Genomic DNA, 6229 nt, shown 5'->3' with positions numbered 1-6229 from the left:
CTTTTTATAAAAAGACTATTTATTTATTTATTAATTTAGACAGAGTCTCGCTCTGTTGCCCTGGCTGGAGTGCAATGGCCCAATCTCGGCTCACTGCAACCTCCGCCTCCCAGGTTCAAGTGATTCTCCTGCCTCAGCCTCCCCAGTAGCTAGGGTTACAGGCATGCGCCATCACTCCCAACTAATTTTTGTACTTTAGTAGAGATGGGGTTTTACTATGTTGGCCAGGCTGGTCTTGAACTCCTGACCTCAAGTGATCTGCCCACCTCGACCTCCCAAAGTGCTGGGATTACAGGCGTGAGCTACCATGGCTGGCCTATATGTTATCTTTTTTAAATAAAACATCTTATTAATTTAGACCCCTGGGACCCTTAACTATTATATCATGACTTCAGTTTTGCAAAGTCTGCCCACAAGTAGGTTTTTTTTTTTTTTAATGTATTAAATACCTAACGCTGCTATGCGAACATACTGTCACCAGATGGCAGTTGTATGCCACAGCCCTCAAGGTTTGATCTATAAGACATAAGCTAAGACTTGTTTCATTGAAGTAGAGATATTATCTTTCTTTTACCTTGTTCATATCAAAAGCATATAATAAACTTAAATAATAACGAAATCTGAAAACACTTTTTTCTTTTTTGAGACAGAGTTTCGCTATGTCGCCCAGGCTGGAGAGCAGTGTGGCTTGATCTCGGTTCACCACAACCTCCGCCTCCCGGGTCCAAGCGATTCTCCTGCCTCAGCCTCCAGAGTAGTAGCTAGGATTACAGCCATGCACCACCATGCCCAACTAATTATCGTATTTTTAGTAAAGACAGGGTTTCACCATCTTGGCCAGGCTGGTCTCGAACGTCCTACCTCAGGTGATCTGCCCGCCTCGGCTTCCCAAAGTGCTGGGATTACAGGCGTGAGCTACCACGCCTGGCCTGAAAATACTTGAGAACAAATGCCAAACAAGTGAACTCCAGGATGCAATTTTATTTCCACAACATATCTTACTCTAACCAAATACCAATGTTTCATTAGAATGCTAATCTTTATATCTGTTATCACTTCGACTTAATAGTTCTTCCTGATTTTCTTTTATCCTCAATTTACAGTCTTGTCCCACACCCCTTGCCCAACACTCATTTAGTCAAACACCATATAGCCATGGCAGCCTAGTTATCCCAACTAAAGGAATAGCATCCCTTATGGTCTCTTCATCTCCCTGAAGCTTTCTGGTTCTTTTATTTTTCTCTGTTTCTTCCTCTTCGCTTAGGATATATACTTTACTCTCCATAGTTCCTAGAAAATGTATCTTCAAGTTTGTTTCTAGTTTTAAAAATTTGTTTGATTTTTCTTGTTGAGAATAATTTACACTGCTCCATTGCTGGAACTGACTAAATCCTTTTGTGGTTCAGGAGTGCGATGATTGGTTTTTCACACATATATGTGAGATGTGCCTCCCTCAAACCTTGTTAGGAGTAGAAGGTAGGCGCATTACCTATCTGACATGAAAAAAAGAAGAGAAAAAAATAACATTTCTAAAAGGTGCCCAAACAACCCAATTCAAAAATGGCAAAGGACTTGAATAAATATTTCTCCAAAGAAGATATACCAGTAATAAGCACATTAAAAATACTCAACATCATTAGTTATTAAAGAAATGCAAATCAAAACCACAATGAAATACTGCATCATACCCACTGCAATGGTTATAAACAAAAAAAATCGAAAATAAGTGTTGCCGAGGATGTGGAGAAATTAGAACCCTCTTACACTGCTGGTGAGAATGTGAAAATAGTGCACCCACTACAGAAAACGGTTCGGTAGGCCGTGCACAGTGGCTTACAACTGTAATCCAGGCACTTTGGGAGGCCGAGGCAGGTGAATCATTTGAGATCAGGAGTTCAAGACCAGCCTGGCCAACATGGTGAAACCCCATCTCTACTAAAAATACAAAAATTAGCTGGGCATGGTGGTACACGCCTGTAATCCCAGCTACTTGGGAGGCTGAGGCAGGAGAGTTGCTTGAACCCGGGAGGCGGAGGTTGCAGTGAGCTGAGATAGCGCCACTGCACTCCACCTTGGGCGACAGAGCCAGACTCTGTCTCAAAAAAAAAAAAAAAAAAAAGAAAGAAAGAAAAAAGAAAATGGTTTGATCGTTTCTCAACAAGTTAAACATAGAATTTCCATATGATTCAGCAGTACCATCCCTAGGTATATACTCCAAAATGAATTGAAAGCAGGGACTCAAACAAATACTTGTACACGCATGCTCATGGCAACATTATTCACAATAATCAAAAGGTAACACAACCCAAGTTTCCATCAGTAGATGAATGGATAAACAAAATGTGGTATATACACACAATGGACTATCATTGAGCCGAAATAAGGAATGAAATTCCCATACATGCTGCAACATGGATGAACCTTAAACACACTATGCTAAATAAAATAAGCTTGACACAAAAGGACAAATATTGTATGATTCCACGTGTATAGGATACCTAGAATAGTTAAATGCATAGAGAGAGAAAGTAGAATAGTGCTATCCAAGGACTTGGGAGAAGGGAAATGGGGAGTTAGTGTGTAATGGGTACAGAGATTCAGTTTGGGAAGAGGAAAAGGTCTAGAAATGGATGGTCATGATGGTAGCACAATAATGTAAATATATTTAATGTCACAGAACTATACACTTAAAAATGGTTACAAAGGTAAATTTTATGTTCAGTAATTTATCACAATTAAAAAAAAAAACTTTAAAAAATGCCCATGGGCCACTTGCTGATAATAGAAGCCTAAATAGGAATTGCCTCAATTTAAAGAAGAATATGTCATGAAGCAGGAGATTTTGAATAAAGGAAAATCAAGCATAGCTTTACCTGGCTGTGTCACAAATCCATTAATTCAGAACTTGTGATTATTCAGACCAGTGTTGATTTTCTGGGTCTAGCAAAGCATTTCTTCTCATCAGTGTAAACAAGAGGCAGAATTAATCAATTTAACAGAACAATCTATAAGTTCCTCAGCATATTTAGAGTCTATGAGAAAATTGTTACTAATTATAAGTACTTGTCCCACAGTTGAACTTCCCATAAATTTCAGTATTTAGGGCTGCCTGTTAAGCAATGTAACTTTGTTCACCCAGTGTGCTCTTCTCTTTTTTTTTTTTTTTTTTTTCTGAGATGGAGTCTCGCTCTGTCAGCCAGGCTGGAGTGCAGTGGCTCAATCTCGGCTCACTGCAACCTCTACCTCCCGGGTTCAAGTGATTCTCCTGCCTCAGCCTCCTGAGTAGCTGGGATTATAGGCGCGCACCACCACGCCTGGCTAATTTTTGTCTTTTTAGTAGATATGGGGTTTCACTATGTTGATCAGGCTGGTCTCGAACTCCTGACCTCATGATCCGCCCGCCTCGGCCTCCCAAAGTGCTGGGATTATAGGCATAAGCCACCGTGCCTGGCCACTCTTCCCATTTATCTAAAACATTTTTGTTTTGTTGTTTCTCTGGCTTGACAGAATCTCTCCTACCTCTCTGAAAATCATGTAACCCTTGCAGAGGAACAGGGCACCCTCTTCCTCTATCCCAGCTTTTCTAGCCCATCTCTGAGAGGGTAAAGAACCTGGACTATTCTCACACCATTAATATTGTATTATTATTGCCTACCACTGACTGGGGACCTAGTTTGTGAGAGCACTGTGCTACTGCTTTCTCAGTGTTATCTCTAATTCTAAAAATCCTGCAAGATAGACATGGGAATATCTATTTTTGAGATTGGGAAACTAAGGCAATAGCAGTTATGTGTCTTTGATCAAGGCCACATAGCTATTAAGTGTGAACCAGGTTTTAAACATGTCTTTCATCACCAAAGCCTATATGTGACCTTTCTGATACTGTGCCACCTTCCAAATACTGTCTTATTGCAATCAGACATGTTCTGTGAGAGTTTGTACTAGTCCTAAAAGGAACGAAGATGCATTTCTTCTTAAAGAATGTAAAATTTGTGCTTTTCCCTTTAAGTGGCCTTGCTCCTTATTTTAATTTTTTTTCTGATTCAGTGCAGTTTGACTGTGAAAGCCTTGTAGCTCAAAGGTCCCTCCACAACCCTAATCTTTAGTCCTCAGGTTAATGTTAGCAAGTCTCCGAGGATGGTTTTCTTCTTGATGACCTTGGCAGGAAAAGAAGTTAACCCCTTCATCAACTCAGTCTGTAGGCAACACCAAAACATGATGAGATGGGCTTCATTTTTTGCCTCAAATAATCTGTTTATGTAAATCCCCAGAGCCCAGCCAAGGCATCTTAGAGGGCAAAGCAAATGTCTTCCGTGACTGCAGAGAAAAGTTTCCAGGAAGCCAGGGATCTCACAGGCTGCTCTCAGCCCTGCTTGTCAATGAACAAGCAAAAGAATCAAAAACAGATAAGGAACAAGAAGATAAGAGAAGCCCAATATGGTCTAAAACAAACTAACAAAGAAGAGATAAGATGTTTGCAGAAAAAAATAACCTTTGGAAAGGGCTAGCCTTTGACAAAATTGTGAAGGAGGTTGTCTGTTTTCTCTTTCACGCCATCTGCATTCGCATCTCCTCTTATCATTCTACTCCTCCACCCTATGTAGTCACAGAGCTAATAAATACTTCTTGAATAAATGCATGTTGAAGCCTCCTAGCATGAGCTTGCCTTCTCCCTGCCACCCCCTTAACATATTTCGTGTTCCACGACATCCTCCCTATCCAAGTCAAAACTTGCTCCCTCCTTCACATTCTCATATAGAAACTCGATCAAATTCACTTGGTCAATTTATCTAGCAAGTATGTTGATGGTTAGCAATGATTTAATGCACTACCCCTACCAGATTACACATTTGCATTTTGATGGGGTTATCCAAACCTTAGACCTGTCTTTCCCTCTCCACTATCTCTTCCCCGGCTTTCACTTGTGAATCCGTAAATCCCATCATGGTGTTTGCACAACTTCTCCAACAAGTAAGTTTTGGCTGTGTAAGATAAAGGACTAATGGCCATAAGAGATATAGCATATGTTTGCAAACATTAATGGGGCATTGCTTGTAAGCCTGGGATTCCTTAACTTGAAGGGGCTTACAATTTAGCTGGGAGACAAAAATAACACCTATAAAAAGTCAAACAACAAAACCAAAATTTGGTGGCCTTCCTACATTTAATAATTTGCAACACCAGCTGACTCCAGTGATCTGACACTACCTCAGGGAAAGATCTAAAAGTAGTATCCTCAAGGTATATGGCAATAGCAACAGTATCTAAATGGTGGAGGGTGAATGAGGCAGTGACAAAGTCACAAATACACTGTCAAAAGAGGCCCATAGCCATAGCATGTACACCCATAAATCCTAGTGTGTGTCAGAGTATTCCAGTGGTGAGCATGCAAGCTCAGAAAATACATGCATGAGCCGCTATTTGGTAAATACCTCCACAAAACTGGCTTCCATCATTTTCCTGTGAATACACTGGAAATAAAATTGATGGCTTTTTAATTAACTCTGTGTCTAATATCCAGATGGTAAGTTCAGCAATTACACAAAACAATTTCCTTAGGTTGCAGCTCTGAAATCATGATTTAGGAATGGAATTTTCAAGAAGATGTTTTGAAACACTACTGAGAGGGGTTGGAAGTTGTTGGGCAAGGGGACACATAAAAGGAATTACCTGTTAAGTTTTTCTTATCTCTCCAAACTATACAGGCATAGAAGTGACAGCTGCATGTGCCCTCCTAAATATTTAAGTGGTGGTGAAATCACTCTAATTATCTGTTTTCAAATAACCTGAATTCCTGTCAAGTTTAAGTTAAATATTTCTATAGTACCTTTCTCTTTTCTATGCCCTACAGCACTGAGTATAGTGCCTTTCACCCAGAAAAGAAATTCAACACATGCTTTCCCATTGATTGGTTTATTCTGGTGGAGACCCCAATCTTTTAGAAGTTTCTGGTACAAGCTAAAATTTTTCTAACTCCAAGCTCTGTTTCAGAAAGTTTATAATCCTATCTCTCAACTGAACTGTTACCTTCTCACTGAGAAATTCACTGAGTTCAAACACCAGTTCGCATTAGAAGAAGGTAAAATATAGATCAGAAGGGAGGGGAAGAGATTGAAGTGGGTTTCCCTGAAAGAGAAGAAGGAGGGGAAAAACAAAAGGTGGCTCATGCCTGTAATCCCAGCACTTTGGGAGGCCAAGGTGGGTGGTATCACCTGAAGTCAGGAGTTTG

The 6229-nt window shown here is 40.2% G+C and overlaps 1 pseudogene; it reads left to right on the top strand.

The window, feature by feature from the left end:
• Positions 1-1389: 1389 nt before the first annotated feature.
• LOC115932570 (uncharacterized) lies at positions 1390-1499 on the top strand (annotated as a pseudogene).
• Positions 1500-6229: the final 4730 nt, after the last annotated feature.

This window comes from Gorilla gorilla, chromosome X, assembly GCF_029281585.2.
Source record: "Gorilla gorilla gorilla isolate KB3781 chromosome X, NHGRI_mGorGor1-v2.1_pri, whole genome shotgun sequence".
Classification (NCBI taxonomy): domain Eukaryota; kingdom Metazoa; phylum Chordata; class Mammalia; order Primates; family Hominidae; genus Gorilla; species Gorilla gorilla.
This window is presented reverse-complemented; position numbering and strand designations above follow the sequence as displayed.